The sequence below is a fragment of the Melospiza georgiana genome, chromosome 7 (assembly GCF_028018845.1).
Source record: "Melospiza georgiana isolate bMelGeo1 chromosome 7, bMelGeo1.pri, whole genome shotgun sequence".
NCBI lineage: Eukaryota > Metazoa > Chordata > Aves > Passeriformes > Passerellidae > Melospiza > Melospiza georgiana.
Window position 1 is genome coordinate 32,233,995 of NC_080436.1, and position 18,842 is coordinate 32,252,836.

The window sequence follows — 18,842 nt, forward strand, 5'->3', positions numbered from 1 at the left end:
ATTCAGGGCATGTCTGCATGTGCTTGACACATTTCACATGTGTAATTTATGCATCTCCCACAGCACTGGGGCAGAGCACACCCATGTGTTTCACACATGGACTGTGCAGTCCGTATTAGCCATGGTCCACCTGGGGATGCCATGTGGGCAGGCTGCAATAAATGGGTGTTTGCTGAGCCTTTAAGCATGGTAGCCGAGAAATATCCTCCAGGAGGCTTTATTCTTAGAGGCTGTGGACAAAACTTCCAAGCAGGGTAGCTGGAGGCAGCTCTACCTTGCATCTGTGCCTCTGTGTGAGTGTTTCAGATGCTCTGTTAGTGTCACTTCCCCAGGAATCTTTTCCTGGCAAGATGCTCACTCTTCAGGCTGTAATTGATTAATGGGTGGGCAAATGTCAGAGGTCATCTGAACAGAGAGAGGGGGGAGAGCCTGCCCTGTGAGTCCCAGTGTGCAAACAGGTTTTGCTCTGGGAAGGAGCACAATGTTTTATCATAGGACAGACAGGACACTGAGAGCTTTCCTGAGCCTTTCCCCACCCTAAGGCAAGATCAGTGACCCTTTTGCAATTCTAAATGATGTTTGTCTAGCCTGCTTTTAGAGATCTCCCACAAGGGAAAGCCCAGCCTTCATGTGCCTTGTTATCCTTAATGTTCCAAAGGTTTTGCTGACACCTATCTATATAACTAAAACATAAATCCATTATTGCTTGTCTTGTGCATGATGGACATGGAAAACAGATTAGTTGCAACTGAAACTTGAAGAGTGTACTCCTGTCACTTGTTCAGTCCTTCTGTCTGACTTAACCACCTCAGACCTTTCTAGACTGCTTTTCTGCTTCTCACTAGAAGTTATGTGAATACCTCATTTATTTTGATTTCTTATGAGAATATCACAGAAACCATGTAAAAAATGTCACTAGAATTGAAGTATATGATAATAACAACAATTTCTTCTCCCTGCTGTTGTCCTGTTGCAGAAAGCAGCTGGATTATGATATGTCATACAATATACCCTATGTGCTACATAGGTTCCTATTAATTTTGCTATATTCCAAGTTCTTCCCTGAAATATATGTTTGAAGCAGGATTTTGTTCCAGCATTATTGTGGAATTCATGGAGATTTGGCTGGACTATAATGCTGCAGACTCTTCTTTTTGGGGAAGGGGTTATAGGCAGGTCACAGGCTGTTTTGTTATATATTTTGCTTGCAGTAAAACATTTGCACTGTGTTTTCCATGATGTTCTCACAGGGAAGCTAAGGAACAAGATCAACAAATTTGCAGGTTTTTAGGAAATTCAATTTATAGGAATGTTCCTCTTGTACTTAGTGTATGTATCATAAAGACTACTCCTGATTAAAGATTTTCTAAAGTGTAATTGTCACTTCTGTAGGGCAAATACATTCTGTATTTGGGGTGCAACTAATGAAGTATTGCTTAGAAAGTCTGAAAAAAATCAATTCCAACTCCTTTTCATTATCTGGAGCCATAGTTATGAATATCTTCTAAGGTTTTTCATTGGAGACATTTCCATAAGACATGGGAAGAAACCTCCACCACAACACATCCCTCCACAGAGGAGATAAGGAACATGAAACTATCAGAAGAGCGAAATTCCTGTCAGTTAGGAGGTTCTAAATGAGGAAAAAAACTTTAAAAAAGTGAAATAAAAGATATTTCTTTGGTAATATTCATTGTTTCATCATCTATTTTTGTCTTCTCTGTTACAAAGCACTTGAAAAATATTTTCAGTCTGTGTTCCAAGATAAGCTCTTTGTAATGCCTTACGATGATAATCCACCTAAGGATGTAAATTACTGGGGAGAACAGGAGAGAATTCTAACAGATTTTAGACTCAGGATGTTTGGCAGACTTATAAATAAGGTCTGTAATTTCTATGCACTTCTTCAAATTTCTTCTAAGCTTACCTAATAATAATGTAATCTGTGATTTGAATGTCATGGCATCTTTCTCCAGAGCTAGTATGTCCTTTAGTAAGAGGGGTAAGCTGATTAAATCCTACACTTGAAGGAAAATAAATATACAAACTTGTGAAAAGATTCAAGGACTGTAATCTCTGTAATGAAAATATTAAGCACTAGACAACACTAACAGCTTTGGCAAGATATAGTCTATGTCAAATAGTCAATACAATTTAAGACAATAATTCGTCAATAAGAATGTTTATTCAGGTGAAATTTTTATAGTCTTTCCACACTGCCCTGTCAGTAACCTTGGTTAGTCCTGGACTATTTTTAGTACTGGTGGTTTTTTTCTTATTCATTGCAACAGTTTCTCTGGTAAATTGACCTAAATTATTTACTTGAAACAATTGGTCTACAATAAAATAGCAGTTTGATAAACTTCACAAATGGAGGTTTTTGATTTCTTTTCTTGAATTTGGAAGACAAATGTGATTCCTGTGAGTGAAGATGTAACAATTTACAAGTACAGGGCTTTGCTTTAAAGACTTACGAGGCACACTAAGAAGCCCTGATTATTAACCAATCCTTCAAGAACAAATATGGGGACAAATTGTCTTCAGATACTTTGAAAACAGTCACCACTACACTGAGGTTAGGTATATTTAGTAACAAGAGCCCAGGTACTACTTGTCTGTATTTTTTTAAAGTTAAAAATAATAATTAAAAAATATACCAACTCAGAAATAGCCTATGTCATCAATAAAACACATTTTCCATACAAGTTGATTCATTTAGACCACTCAGAAAATCCTATTTTGCAGGTAGCATTCCAAAAAACAAAAAGGCTTCTTATCTTAGCCCAGAAACTTTAGGGCTTGAAGGGATTTTGCTAATGATTTCTCCTGGTTTTGAGAGAAATGCTAAATAAGATCTCCTATTCCCTTCTTCAGCTTCATAGCTTCTTTGCACTGATTGTATTTTTTTTTCAAAGATACTCAGTTTGGATCTAAAGAGGGATTAATTGGGAAGTTATTTTAATTCTAGACTGCATCTCTAGAATTTCTGCAATTCACAAACCAGACCTTGCAGCGTGGTTTTTTCTTTTTTTGCAGTGCAGTTGCACAAAAAGGAGTAACTGTCCATAATAAAAACCCCAATATTTTGAAATTCTCTTAACCAATTTAAGCTTTTTGGAAGCATCCCCACCTTCACAGTAAATGACATAAAGACCTTCTGTGTATACAGCACATAGTAAACAGACCTTCCCAGTCTCAGTATTTGTCACCATAAAGAATAGACTTATCTGAAGGTGAAAGATGGGGTACAGATAGTGGGGATTATCAGTGAAGAAAAGTTCTTTTAGACATTGTAAGTTATGGAAGAATCTATCATTAATGCTGTAGCATGAGTTTGGGAACATCAGGTGTCACCTGCCAAAATATTGCTTAAAAAGTTTATAATGACAAACTCCTGGGGTAAAGGGATAAATAAGAAAATTTAGTCTAATTCATCTGGAAAAAGACCCCAAATGCTAGTATATTGAATGCCCTATACTGAAATATATTTATAGCTGTTATCAAATGGATCTTTATCTAGAAACAATTACAGGTTTACTGAAAAATAATGAGAAACACTCTTTCAAATCTGGCTTAAGAAACCACTACCTGTTCTCTTGTATACTGATAGTTCAACCCAAACTTTTGGTGTTGGGTTGCATGATAAAGACACATACCTAATCCCCTGAAAAAAATTCTGGAAAACTGATAAGGAGGCTGGTGAATCCATTCTTTTTAACTGCAATTATCTAAGCATGTGGGGGAAAGAGATTGAGACATAATCAGCAAGAGAAGTAGGTTCAAGGATTGTCAGGGGAAGGAGTAGGGAGACAGGGCTCCTTGGGCAGAGAATAAATCAGACATGTAGGTTTACAGGTTTCTGATCAAGCAAATTGCCTTCTGCTGATGGTCCTTCTGCAATTAGGAAGAGAAGATTTTTACACTATCCCTGTAAATAAAGGTGGCATGAAAGGTGGATGGGTTTTCTTTGTTTGCAAGGGAAGAATCCTGCTTCCTCATTCCAGTAGTGATTTGCTGGGAGGAAGATGATGTTACAGAGAGCTTCCTACCCACTTTCTCTCAGGCCATCATTTTGTGACTGAGACCACAGAGAAGCAAGGAATCCTGTTATCTTGCAGCATTCATGCTGGGTCATGGAAAGCTCATTTGAGAACTGCAGAGACAGCATGTACCTTTCCAAGAGAGTGTGTGATTATGGTGGGCACAATACAGCAGATAAAAATGTTGGTATAATTCTTTAGGTGCCAAGCCATGCTGCTGCCTCTGCCCTTCAAGGAGACATTGACTGTGCCTGCCTGTGTTGAATTTTACTGGGAGTCTTTCAGCAACCTCATTTCTAATATGATTCACATAATTCTGAGAGTTATCTCAAGATCTGGGTTTTTTGCTTGGTTGGCATTTGGAGTAAGAACTTCCAATACAGACTTTGCAACAGACAGCTCAGATAAACTGGGGTGTCAGCAACTTACTAGCAGGTCTTTGCTCTGCATTTTACACAGATTTACACGCTTCATTTCTGCACCTGGCTGGCTGCTGTCAACCCTTCTCTCTTCTCTTTCTCCTCAGTAATGTCTCTTGCTGGTCCGTGTAACCGTGGGCAAGCAACGGATACCTTACTCCTTGTTAACAAGAGCTAGCAAATGACATATTTTCCAAGTGAAGTCGGTGGAAATCCCCTGTCAGCTGTGAATTGTACTATTTAAATTATACTGCTGTGCTGACAGATTCAGATTTGCTACTAACCATGATTGCAAGAAAAATTCAGGTATGGCAGAAAATTATTTCTTACAAGCAAAGCTTTACCTTGGAACAACTATAGAGGAAAGCTTTTGGCTCTGTGAGTTACAGATTTCAGTGGCATTTCACTTAATCTTTATGATTATCCATTTACAGAAACTGTGAGTGGGTTCAAACTTTCCATACTGCCCATGAACTAACCAGAGGAAGTTCTCATGGCTTATGTTTTGGCCTCTGGTTTTCCTTTATGGGTTTTAATGTAACGATTAGGCATCAGGTTCTTCTCACGTGTGTGGATATTTCTCCCCAGCTCTAGGGGCTGCCCAGTACAGGGTGGTTGCTGCTCATGGAAGGTGGGAGGGCCTCAGAGAGGAGGCTCTGGGAAACCAACTTGGCATCCACAGCCTGGGGTATGGGAACAGAAGTCACCAGCCTGAGTGGTTAACAGGCAGCTGTTCCAACCCACTGGCTTTGGGGCAGGAGACAAGAATTCCTCTAAAAAAGCCCTGTTTGTTAGGCTGGGAGATGTGTCTGTCCACGCCTACACTGCCAACTCCTAGGTACATAATACCTTTAGGCCCTCTCTGCCCTTATCTGAGGAGGTGGAGGCCGCCCAGCAGGGCAAAAAGGTGGGGATGAAGGAGGGACTTAGGAGGAGATTGTGGGTGCTGTTAAGTTTGGTCCTGTAAGACCTGTGGTTAAAATCCAGTGTGAAACTGGAAGACTTTTCCAGCTGTATTACCCTGACCCTCACACCAGCATGCTTGATCCCAGTTTGCCCACTGGCTTTAGCATTCTTTGGAGCCTTCAGGCTGTCATGGCTGTCGTGGGTGCCTGGGGACAAAGGCAGCACTAAGCTAACCCCAGTGCCTGGCGCACAGGCTGCCAAATTCTGTTTCTCAATACAGCGAGCGTGGAGTGGGAGGAAATAATCTATGTGCTTAGTCTGTGCAGGCGCAGTTGGGGTGTCCTGAGTGCTGCTCACTGTTGGGAGTGCAGAGTCAGGCTCTGGCAGCTGCAGACTCTTGGTGGTCTGAATTGCTCATTACCCTCCTGAACCCCGGTGTGATAGCAGCCTCTTAATCTTGGGTGCTGCAGTTGGCAGTCGGAATTGGGCCCTTATATCCTGCAGCTTAAGCAAAGACTGTAAGAATGAAAAGTGGTATCACGTAATCCACAAAGTGGGAATAGGAACAAATATTTGGGAATCAATCTTTATTTTGTAAGCAGTATCCAGTAACCAAGAAGAGCTCAGCAGAAACTGACCGTGGAAGCACCGGAGAAATGCTTGGTACTTGACCATAATTTGATTAGTTCTCAATAGCTTCCAGGAAAAAAAAAAATCTCTAAACCTGCATATATTTAAGATAAGCCTTTTGTTTCATTTGTAACCCGCAAATTGACAAGGAATTTAGGTCCCTTCCCCCTTCTCAGACTCCATCCTCTTTTTATTTTGTTCTCCATGTTACAGAACTTGATTTTTTTCCCTGCAGTACTTTTCTTTGACCTCATTCCCCCCTCCAAGTAACTCTATCCTGTGCTGCTATGTTCATGCCCAGCCAGAGCTTTACAGATGGCTTAATTATTTTCTTTTCTCAAAGAAAATTCAATCTGATCCCCAATACGCATAGGATAAAATAAAATGAATCAGCTGGGAAGCTGCATTATAAAGGGGGAGGGGTAAAAGAAGTTATGTAAAATTTCATGTCGCTGTCAGACTGTTTTCATAGAATTTGTGTTTGAGATTAAATTAAATCTCTAAAACTGCTTTGATAGCTTCATACTTAGGGTGAAATGAAGCAGATGCACTTTACCCCAATACCATGCTTCTCATCTCCCCTTGCAGAGAGAGAATGAGCTGCTTTGTGGAACAGTTCTATATACTTACAGTATTAAGCAATTCTTCTTTTCCCCTGGCATTGGTATTCTTTTATTCAATTTATCTGTACTATAGCTTGGATAATATTTACCAGATGTTAAATAAATAATTTAAGATAACAGAGTCCTGCATGACAGTTGTAGTGTTTTGGGTCACCTTTTTATTCAATTTTTTAAAAAAATCACTTAAGTACAAGATTTCAATATAGTTCAACTCAGTGGTGACACTTAATACTTTTTCCTCTCCTTTAATTTGAAAGCAGTGTTCTTCAAATAGTTCATTTGCCATATTGTTTTTATCTTTAACAAGATAAAATAGACGTAGAGGGTTTACTATTTCAGCCTGATGCCGACAAATATGAAACCAAAGAATATGAAGAGCCAATGTTTTGTAAAAGCCAGTGTTATATAATGAAACCAAATGCACAGTTTGGAATTTAGAAAGAAATCCTAGTGTGAAGATAAAAGGACATGAAAGATAGTAAATGCTGAAATGATACACCACATAATGGTATACTGTCAAGAAAGAAAGATAACATGATAACTTACAGAGCCATCTCAAAGCCTACATTGGTACTTGACCTATAGTTTGCAAGGAAACAATCTTTTTGTTTCATCTGGCTCATATTAAAAATAGGAAAAACAAAACCCTTATTTTTTTCCACTCTCACACATATGGTTCGAAATCCATGCAATTTTTAACTGTCTAGAATTCCTTTAAGCAATTTAAGACAGAAAGAATTATTAAATCACTTTTCCATTTCATTTGATGAAAAACTGCCCCGCCGCCGTTGGTCTCTGTACTATCAATTTTAAAGCTCGTAGGGCTCCAATTGGCCCTATGTGCAATCCATCACGAGTGGCATCAGATTTGTATTGCCCAAGTTGGGTGCTGCTGAAGATAGAACTGAATAAAACCTAACCCAGTGTGCAAGTTAACTTTGAGAAACACTTAAAAGCCTTCCCTGCTCCAGCTCTTTCCAGATTTTGAAATGTGACTGCTTCCCAATTGTTTCTCAAAGAGTTTTCAAAGCCTAAGTTCTGCTGTTCTCAGCCCACCTGAACTCTGGCGGCTGCTCTCCTCCTCATCTCTCCTCTGCAGGACTGAGGACCTAAAAAGCCATCTAAGAAACTCACTTTTTTTTTTTAAAGAAAAGAAACAGAAACCTATCAACCCAAGTAATCTGGTTTCCAGAAACGACAGGTTAAAATACCATTAGATTGAAGTCAACCTTTCATCTATGCTGTGTACACAGTTTTAAACAGCTGTGGTCTGCATATAAATGCTCACAGGTCTGCATTGCAGCTGAGAGTGCTGGAAAATCTTTGGTAATACCTTTTTTGGTAGAAAATTCGGGTTTAGGTTAATTCAAGTTCTTCTCAATGTTCTCCTCTTCAATGTTTTAGGAAGTATCTACAAAGCACAAGAAAGGTTTGAGGTGATTCTTTCTACCAGCCCTGCTCAACTTATCTGTGTCTGGCACCCAGCTTTTGGTTTTCAGCTGGAAAAAAAAAAAGAATTTTCATTTTTTAAAAGCTAGAAAATCTTTGTCTGGGGTTATCAATTACTGATCTTTAATCTTCAACATGACTGCAAGTTTTTAAGAAAACAAAGCCTTATCTGTTCTGCAATTCAAGCCTATTGAACAAACACTCTTGGAAGATGAACTTGTGTCAGTTTTCTTGGCTATGATGTTCTTTTTCACTCTAACAATTCAGGTGGATTTTTCTCAGAAGCACTGTGGTTTTTTTTACCCTGTTATAGAACCTAGACCTGCCAAATTTTATAATCTTATCTCCCACTCTTCACAGTAGCAAAAACAACGATATAACTTTGCAGACAAGACTCTTGAACAGGGAACTAGAAGAAAAGCAAAGCCATGATTTCTGGGAACAGCCTTTCCACGGTGGGAGCTGAAGGTGCTCAAAGCCTTTTGAAGTCTTTGTAGTTTACCTGTGAATCCTATTTCCAAATGTTATTAGTGACCCTACTACCAGAGAGTATAAATCTGTACCCTAAAGAGATGACTTGCTTTTTCACTGGGATCATTGCCAGGGAATAGATTCAGCACAGCGCTGAATTTCACGGGCTAAACAATAACAGGTAATTGCTCACTTAATTGAGAATTATGTGTTTAGCTGGCAAACACAATATCTGAAGGCCCACTCACAGCTGTTCACAGGTGTGCTTTGGTGTTTACGTGCAGAATTTTCTTGCTGTGGGGGCTGTGAGAGCTCCTAGCTGCTGCCTTGCTGTGCAGCTCAGGGTTCCTGGGAGGGAGGGAGTGCAGGCAGAGCTGCTCAGTGCTCATCGTTAAAGCAATTCAGGAAATAAAAGTGAGTGTCTCTCAGCACAATATATTCCTGGGAGCCTGATCTGAATGAGCAATTCATTGGCATGTTTCTATTTCCAGCAGGGGCTGTGCCAATTAAGAGGGCTGCATATAAACCCTTTTAGTGATGTACACTGGGAGGTAAAAATAATGATAAAATATGGATTTATTTTTTTAGCTATTCCTTTAGTGATAGTGGGAATGGAGCCAAGCAAGCCTACTGCCCTCTCCTTTCACAGGCTATTTCCATAAGTATCTGGCCAGCCAAGAGATAAATTCTCCTTTAGAAGTGCTAAGAAACTTGTCTCTTACTTCTTGTGCATCCAGATGGGAAAATAAATGTTCTACTGCAGCCAAGATTTGTTATTGCACTTGGAAAATTAAAGGAAACTCTTGCATCTCTATAGTCATAGTGTCTTTTTAGCTAAGCACCTATTGCTGGCTGTGAGAAGATTAGGGAATGCTGAATTAATGTTATCTGCAGTATTTGGTCCTTTTATTATTTTAATAAGAATATGGGGTGGGAAAGAAAGCACACCTGAGAGAGTCAAGGCTGAGTGTCAAGAGATTCTGCTCTGTTGAATCATGCAGGAAATAAAGAAAAGAGCTGAAAGGACCCCAGAGACTTCCTGAGCTGAGGAACTTCGGGATCCTCTCTGCATTACTTCACTCAGAGCTATGAACCTCTGTTTTGTACACCCAGTTGTAGTTTTATGCTTTTTCCTTTACTACCTCGTGGCTGCAGTGATGCCTTCACAGCAGCTCTGCTGTGAATCCATGAGCCTTCAAGGGAGGATTTCATCCACAAAGTGGGGAGAAACTCCTCCTGCCCTGGTAGCAGCAGGAATTTGTTCCCCACTGAACAAGAAACAGGAGTTTAAAAGCCAACAACATTCCCATAAAAGGGTACTTGGAGCTTTCCAGTGGGATCTTCCTGGGAGGCAGCAATCGCTCCCATGTTCAGCACCCTGCCAGTGTTGGATTGCTGGGTGGTGGGCACAGTGCAGACTCAGTATGATCATTCTTCAAGTCCAAGGCTCCCAGGAAGAAAGAAAGAAAAAAAAAAAAAGAATGTATTTTGCTGAAATATTAAAGGTTCCAGCTCTTGTTTTCACTGTGGTACAAAATGAACTTGAGACTTTTAGAAACTTTTAGTGTGAGAAAAACCAAACAGATGATTTTCACACTACTTTGGTGCAGTAAGTGACCCTCATTCAAAACCTTGCTCTAAGGACTTAATTTGAAGTTTCTTCTGCATAAAGTCAGGTGCCAAACCACAAAAATGTTTGGTGTGACTAGTAACAGGAAGGCAGTGGAAAGGTGCAAAAAAGTTCCCATTCTCTGCTCTCCTTGCAGAAGTTGTGTTAAAAAAATACAGCCCTATCCAGCTTGGATGTCTCAACAGCTTCTTTAGATGCAAACCTGAGAACTAGGAGAGATCTTGGATGCTGGTGTGTATCACAGATTAACTGGAAAATGTGTTCCTTATAGCACTGAGCAGGCCTGCCTTAAAAGTCTTTAAAGAAACATTTTTTAAAAGTACCAAGAGAGCAAACAAAGTAGTCTTTGGATGACCTCTTGTTTCTCTTGACTAGCAGTAGCATTCATTAATCTCCTGCATATGATAAAGTCAGCTGTTCAGCTGGCTCCCAGTAAACTAGACTCCTTTAATTGACAAAGCCCCTGCCATCTAAGAATTTGGTTCATTTTTTCACATCGTGCTAAAAGACTAAATAAAATCCAATCTTCTGGAGTAATATTGAGATATTACATCCAGATGAAGGGTGGGTGTCATAAGAGAACAGGCTGCTAGCAATATTTTCTAGGCTTCTTGCCATCAGCTTGGGTTAAAGTAGTGAAGCTGAGGTAAAAAGTAAAGCAGTTTTTATTCCTGCTGACATATTAAAAAAAAAAGGTATAGAGGGCACTTCATCAAGTCCTTTTGTTATATGATTATTGACCTGGGAGTTAAAGGCTTATTGTATTCCTTGCTTCCTAATACAACACTTGTTTCATCTTAGAAAACACTCTGCTTTATATAGTAAATATACATGCTGTAAGATGAGAAAAGAGAAAAAAATTATTCAGATTTATACTCAGATCAGATTCCAAATGTCCATGAATGTGTGTAATGGAAGGTGGAGACTTCATATTTCTCCCCTGCTAATTTCATCAGGATGAGACTGCACTATCTGTTCTGCTTTTCAGAGTGTGTCAGCCCTGCCTGGAAAATCTTTTATTGTGTTATGGCAGAATGTTGTCCCTACTGTGCTGGGTTATTGAAATAAGAAGCAGAGTTACTACAGTCAAACATACACGAGCCCTTATACCAAACTGACAATAGCATTTACAGTTCTCCTCAACTGATGCAAAAACATTCACACCATATGAAAGCTATAAGGCATTAAATGAGGAGCACATTGAGATGATGAGCTGCACAAAGCCCACTGAACGGCGACCTGAGGAGCTGGCACAGCTGCAGGGGCTGGGCAGAGGTGGGACAGCTCACACTGCCCAGCAAAACCCACTGCAAAGTGCATTTTTCCAGGTCGGTGCTGCGGCTGCACGAAGCCGTGGTTTGGGTGAGTGCTGGACGTCCTCTGGCCATAGGGGTTGTGTGGCCATGAGAGCACACACACTGCAGGGTGCAGCATGGCTCAGGGAACTGATTTCCCTATTTATGAGCACAATTTCATGAATAACTGTTTAGTTTCTGTTCCTCTCCTCCCATTGTTATTCTGTTTTCTATTCTGCTCTTCCCCTCCCCACAGCAGAGAGGGGATTTTCATAAGAGATACCCAGGGAATACTGAAGCAATGGTAACTAAGGCACACCAGGGAAGTTGAGGGCAAACCCTGCACTGATGGCAATGTGCAGCAGAAATATTCTGTATATTGTTAGTTCCATCTCGTCCTGACCTTAATATTCCCTCCAGGGCTTTCTTCCCTGTCATGCAGTGCAGCAAATACCTAGGGAATATTGCAAAAAAAAAAAAAAAAAAAAGGAGAGAGAGAAAATTGTCTAGTTACCTAAGGCAACTGAAAAGTTTTAAAAGTGCCCAGTGTAGTTGTGTTTCACAACTCCCATTTAACAGACAATGCTTGTCTCTCAAAATATCTGCTTGGAAATGTGGAACCAACAGGGAAGTTGGAGTGCTCTGACTGTGTGTCCTGCCTGTATCCAATTAACAGCCAAACTATTTGAAAGGAAAGTGATCAAATGGAATGAATTCATTTAAAAAATATAAATGGACATAATGTTTTTACAATGGAGATTTATGTGTTTGCTGAAATTGGGTGGTTTCTAAGCTTTTGAGACCAAAGCCCATTCCCCTGGGAAAATAGAGTCTTACTTTAATTTATTGTTGGTATTAGATTTGGGGCTTCTAGGCGCAGTGAGGGATGTTTTGCCATGTGTTGTACAAGTCCTTCTCAGTAAGAACTTGGAGCCCAAACAGAAGGAACAAAGCAGGGAGTCATGGCAGGCTAAAAAGCAATAATGAGCTGCTCAACATCTCCAACTTAATGTCTCTCTCTTCACCATCTCCAACTCAATGTCTCCCTCTTCACCTTCTGCCTTGAGTTCTACTCTTCCTGCACTGCCCTCCAGCAGATGCCCCATTTAGTCTTGGAAAACGATGAGATCATCAAAATCTGATGGCATTTCTTAATGCTGTAATAAATGACAAATTAGCTAGCAATGTCTCTGTTTGAAACAGCGCGATTCTCGGTGGCTTCAGGATAGTCTTGGTAGAGAAATTCATGTGTCATGGATGTGGTTTCAGGCTCTCTGCAAATTCAAACCAACGTTGCTAGCTGGTTACATTTGGGCCATGTCTCCAAGGGTGGTTTTTATTTTTTTATTTTTTCCCTGGAACTGGAACAGCTGTATTTTAAATGAAAGGCTAAGCCTCAGGAAAATTAATTAAGAAGTTGAGTCTTTACAGCCAACTGCATTGTATGTGTGTTCCTCATGCCAGTTACAGATACTGTATCTGGCAATAATTTGCACTCTCAACAATTCTATTTAATTTTAATTTAGGAAAATGATTCTGTTTCGCTACTAAAGTCATAAAACCAGATTAAAACATCAATCCAACGAAATAAATTTAAGTGTGTATTTAATTTTATGCATACAATTCCTTCTGGTGACTTCCATTTCTATGTTTCAAACGAAGGACATGCTTAAGCATTCTAACACTGATCTGATTTGACTACAACACTGATTTATGATTTTGGTACTGACAACAGAGCCAAAGGAATTTCATTAAGCAGTGAATTTGACCCACTGCATTGGAAAAAGGTGAGAAAAGATTTTAAGAATTCAAATGGACTCAAGACTTTCCAGTTCAGTCAAAAGATTGCCCAACATATGCCCCTCAGCAAACTTCTCTTGACTACTACTGTTCTTTTGCTTTGCCCTTTTTATGTGTTTCATCCTGGCTGAAAGGATGACCCAGACATATTTCTGCTTGCGACAGAAATAAATTATAATGGGAACCATAAGGGAATAAGGGATATTTAAACATTTACAGTCATGGGCATGTCACAATGGGGACAAGTAACACTTTGCTATGGAGAAATGGCGACTCAGATGGAGCTATTCAGACAAAAATAAAAGCCCTAGACTCTTCCAGATTTTCAGAACCTATTTTTCTTGAGGTAGTCTGAAAAACTCCAGCTTCTGTGATGTTTCTTTCCATATCCTATATAGCTATTGGAGAATAAGTCATAATTAAATATATATAATAGGAAAACATCATGATACATACATATTCAAGAGCAAATGTTAATTGATGGGCATAAGGGAATTTCTAGTGCAGAATCTGACCCTCAGAGATGCTGTCTTTGAGAACTAGCTATCTAGATACTTATATTACTCCCAGCACTATGATATCTGGGGGCCTTGCAAACGTTAATGAACTTATCCTCACAACCACCTTGTGAGGCTGGGAAGTTTTAGCATCGACTTTAAGGGAGTACAACCAGGCCCTAGGCATGCAGTAGCAGCCACAGAGGAGCTCAGAAGGAATCATGCTTGCTTCAAACAACATTAACTACTTGTTGGATAATAGCTGGGGATAATGACACATACAGTGTCGAGTGGGTTGCCCCTCTCCCATAAATAATTTGGAGAAGAGAGCCTATGAAACTCCAGTGAGAGAGGCTTGGCAAGGAAGTGGGGGAAATAATGCTGCTGAGCTATGGATTCCCTTCTCTCCTCCCCTTCCCATCATGAAAGCCTGATGGCTTTCAGTCATTTGCAGTGGTAGAAATGTGTGTGTGTGCGCATGCGTGTGTGCGCTGTGCTCAGTGAAGAGGAAGGGCCTCCAGAAGGGGAAAAGGAGTTTCAGGCCCTTCTCCTATAGGTGTAGACAGATATGTAGTGAAAATACAAAATTTATTTTTCTGACTTACTTTGTGTCCATTTTCAGTCATATTGCCCACTGCAATGGCCATCAGAATGAAACCTTCTGTCAGCTCCAGCCTGTGAAAGGGCTCAGCCTGTGCAAGTGCAGTAAGGAGCCATCTTAAATTCCTGAGTGCAGCAACTCAGGTGGGAATTGCTCAGTCAGTTTTGGTCATTTTTCTCTATCAGAAGGTCACATATCCCATACAGGTGTGGCATACTGTTTGGAGGCAAAATGACTTTTGCACATATCCCGTTCACCTTTTGGGATGTAATTTAAGAAGGGACCTTTGGTAAGGCACAGCACATATTTGGGCACAAAGGAGGAAGCAGCCTGACAAACTGAACAAAGCAGAGACATTTTCTCTCTCTCCTGAATGTAAAAACAGGGAAAGTGCAAAGCACAGCCATGCTTCATAAATTCCAGCTGCTGTCACTCAGCAGTGGAGAGGAATACAGGGGAATATCTGTTACTTACAAGCACCACAATGGTGGGGTTTTGTCCCCCCCTTCCTGCAGCCCAAGGCAGATTTATGTTTAACCCCACTTGCTGTGAAAAGCCAGTGGCCAAACTTTTTTTGACTGCTCTGGGAACAAAATGTGAATCTGCAGTAAACAGCCTCAAAGCATGTTGGTGGGAGGAAATTCTCCAATGCTCTGCTTCTGCAAGATGGAAGAACGGAGAGCTCCCAAAAATCTAGGTACATGTATCCAGCTACTCCCCTGATATCCAGAGGATCTACACCAGCCTCCAAGGACATCTGATATTGTCCTCATACTACAGAGAACTTCTCATTGCCCATTCTTCTAAAGTGAGATTGTTTGTCCCCAGAAATTTGGTTGCAGGGCTGGGGCACTGAGTGTTATAATCACAGTCTAGTCAACAATGTTATTTGTACTCTGTTAAACCATCATCCAAATGAATTATTGCTCTATTTTTGCAGTCAGACCCTCTGAACAACATTTCCCCTTGTCTTTCTAGAATGGGAGATTTCAAGCCATTTTCAGTGTATTACTAAGATGTACAGAATATATTGTATATATGGCAGAGATATGTGACAAAATGAAGCTACTACTCCTCCTGAGCAGTTAGAAAATACACCAAGGTTTAGCAGAAAGCAAAACATGGCATTTGAGTGTTTCTTGTCAGGGAGGAGAAAGTTGCAGCTAACACATAGGGCAGATGTTATTTTTCTGTGAGCTGTTGCAATTTTTTTGTGAGTTATACAATTCCTTAAGGCTCTTTATTGCTGTTTTTTGGTTAATATGAACCCTTCCTCTGACTGCAGTTGGAGCTGCATGTGTGGAAAATGACAGCCCAGGCTAAGAGCAGAAAATCTGACAAGCTGGCTTGATTAGCTTTCATTGAGCTTTGCAGCACATGCTTTTCTATGTGTCTCATGAAGCTGCTCCTTAAACGAGGAGGAATTATTTCTTGCTCTTCCTCATGTGCTTTCCTGAGCATGAAGGAAGGAGTGAGGACAATAACCTCTGTACTGGGATCTGACAAAAGGGCTAGTTAGAAAATATGCTAGTTAGATGGTATTTTGAATAAAATAATAAACTCTGTTTTTGTGAGAGTGTTTCCATAATTCTGAGACTGCTGGTTAGAGAATATCACTTCAATTTTTAATCTTTCTGGGACAGGAACTTCTCTTGCTTTTAATGACTGCACAACACAAGAGAGTGCCTGGTTTCAGACAAAGAAAACAATCTATTACTAATGAATAGGAAAAAATAAGAAAACATTCATAGCTCTGAAGTCAGAGGAGAAAAATACACAAAATAAGATTCTACATGCTCAAAGAAAAAAATTTGGAACCCTAATTAAAGAATTATTTTAAAAACCACCAAACCTCTCAATATTTATAAAGCATTTTAGGGTATTTCTAAAGGAAGATGATATGCAACCAAAAAAGTGCCACAGACAGATTCCCTGTATGTTTAAAGATTAAACCAGAAACTTACATTTTTAAACTCTTTGATGAAACCAAAATGCTGTCCACTGTTATTACATTCTCTGAATGAAACATTTTTGCTGCTGTTTAGCACATCCCAAGTAGCAGCCCCTGTTAGATTGGAATGCTCAGTCTGGAAGTTTATTTATCAGAGGCACATTGCTAAAACAAAATCTGAGTGAAGGTCTGATGATTTCAGCATTGGATTAAATCAACCATTAGCTCCTACAGAAGTGGAAAGGCAAACTCTGTCTCAGTTAAATACATGATAGCATATTGCCATATTGTTCCACAATGGATTTGTGATTTATTACACTCTTTCTTTATGCAGTTGAGAGAAAGAAGGTTTCAGTTCACACTGACTTTAAGCCCTAGAGTCAAAAATGTTAATGAACATGCACACAAGATTTTGCTTACAAAGTTGTGTTGTGTTAGGTGGTTCAAAATTAAACTAAATCTCTACCCAGATTAATAAGGTAAAAGTGAGTTTGCTCAAAACATAGCACAGATTCATTTAATTCATAACAAAGGGTTCACATTAGCTCTGGCTGGTTTTTGTTTTCTTTGAAAAAAATGCAGTTTTAGCAATACTGAAGTGCTTTCTAAATTCATTGTAGCTTTGCCAAATTGTCTGGAACAAAACCATGATGTTGAAAATGCTGTAATGTTTTATTTCATCATTTTAAAACCAGAATGCTTGAAATCAAAATGAATTTTTGTTTTGAAATTTCCTTTAATATGCTTTAAAAGTAAAGCTGCTTTAAAAACTTGAATTTGGAAGGATTTATTCAAAGTGAAACACTTTTTGATTCTGCAAAACTGTGGGTTTTTTCAGAGACATTTAATTCTTCTGGCTTTAATGAGAATTGAATTCTCCATTTAGAGCAGAAGAGGTGTATTTTTTGCTAGCATTAGTATAAAAAGCCCTAATAAAGATAAGCCATTTCCTAGGAACAACTGTCAGCAAGTCCAAATAAAGACAATACAATACCCAAGGATTCATCTTGACCTGCAAATCAACACAAAAACTGTCCTCAATGGGATCTGAACTTACATCTTTTATAGCTGTCTTTTCTTTCACAAAGACTAGGCTATATGAAATGAATCTTTTGTTTCATTTTGTTTTGTTTTAAAGGGCTAGATTAAATACAAAAAAAACATCTTTAAACCCAGATTTTGAATCTTTAAACTCTGAAGCCAGAGATAGATATTATTCCTATTAACTAAAACCTTCCCTGCTTATTCAAGCCCTATTTTCCTCCCCTCCCTCTGTCAGTATAACATTACCAGCAGTTTTATAAGCCCCAGTTTCCTTCTCTTCTATATCATGCTGTGCTTTTCCTCTTCATTTACTGCATGGCAGCATTTCTTTTACCACATAGGGCATGTCTTCATCTCCCTCTTCATCTTTGTTCTCCATTTGTAATGGTTTTGAACTAATAATGCCACTCTATAAGCATGCATATCTTAGAAGAGCACTTTACTTTCAGGTAATGGAATCTCTTAATTATTCTTTCATCTTTTCCCAGAAATGAAAATGTATTGATGAGGCATTCTAGTAGTCTACCAAATTTTGCATGTACCACCAATGTGCCAGCTTAACCACAGGGGGATTGACAACAATAAATCTGTTATCTGTTCTGTAAAGGGAGGGAATGGGACTAAAAGACTGGGAAAAGAGATCAAGGCCAGGCAAGGTTTTGATGATTACAGTTGTGAAAATTTCTGCAGAATATAGAGACCAGGGCTGTATTTACAGTCTCAGCAAAAATAAGAGGCACTCAGCCAGATCTTTGGCTGATGTAAATCTGCACAATGTACAAAAATCATTAACACAGGGAAGGAGCTGGCCAAGTGCCTTCTGCTTGAGGCATAACATTCATGATTTAGCAATCTGTGCTCTGAGTGATGGATCTGGGCTGATATGCACCAGGTGAGAATCCAAGTCCTCATCTTAAAATCAAGATGGCCATTGCATGCCTTAAGTAAATTCTGTGCAGTTGTTGCTTGGGAAAAAAACCCCAACCAGTTATTGTTTGTTATTATTTCACTTTTGCCTCAAATTGAAATGTATAAATCTGCCTGCTTACCCTGGCCTCTGCTTTCAGTAAGCTCACTGTAGTAGTTATCTATTGCCTTCTTGAATTGCTGTTTGATATTTTATTGGCCACCCAGAAGGGCAATAGAGCAAATAACATGCTGATGTTAAAACACATCTTGGGAAGAACATTTCTGGTGTGTGGATATATCTGGGGGTGCACATGTGTGCTTGTTTATAGGAAAACCTTTGCAGGGAAAATATTAAGCACAACTTTACCTGAAAGGTTCCACTATTTTATTTCATGGTCTGTATTCATCCTGAATTAAACCAAAGCAAAAATCCCCAGCTTGGAAAAAGGCTGCTAAAATTTCATTGCAGAAACTCAAATCCTCATATTTTCAAAGAGCCCAATCTCCCTGCATCTGTGAGATGTTTAGCAAAAAGTGACACTAATGTTACCTGCACCAAGCAGCACCAGGTTCCAGC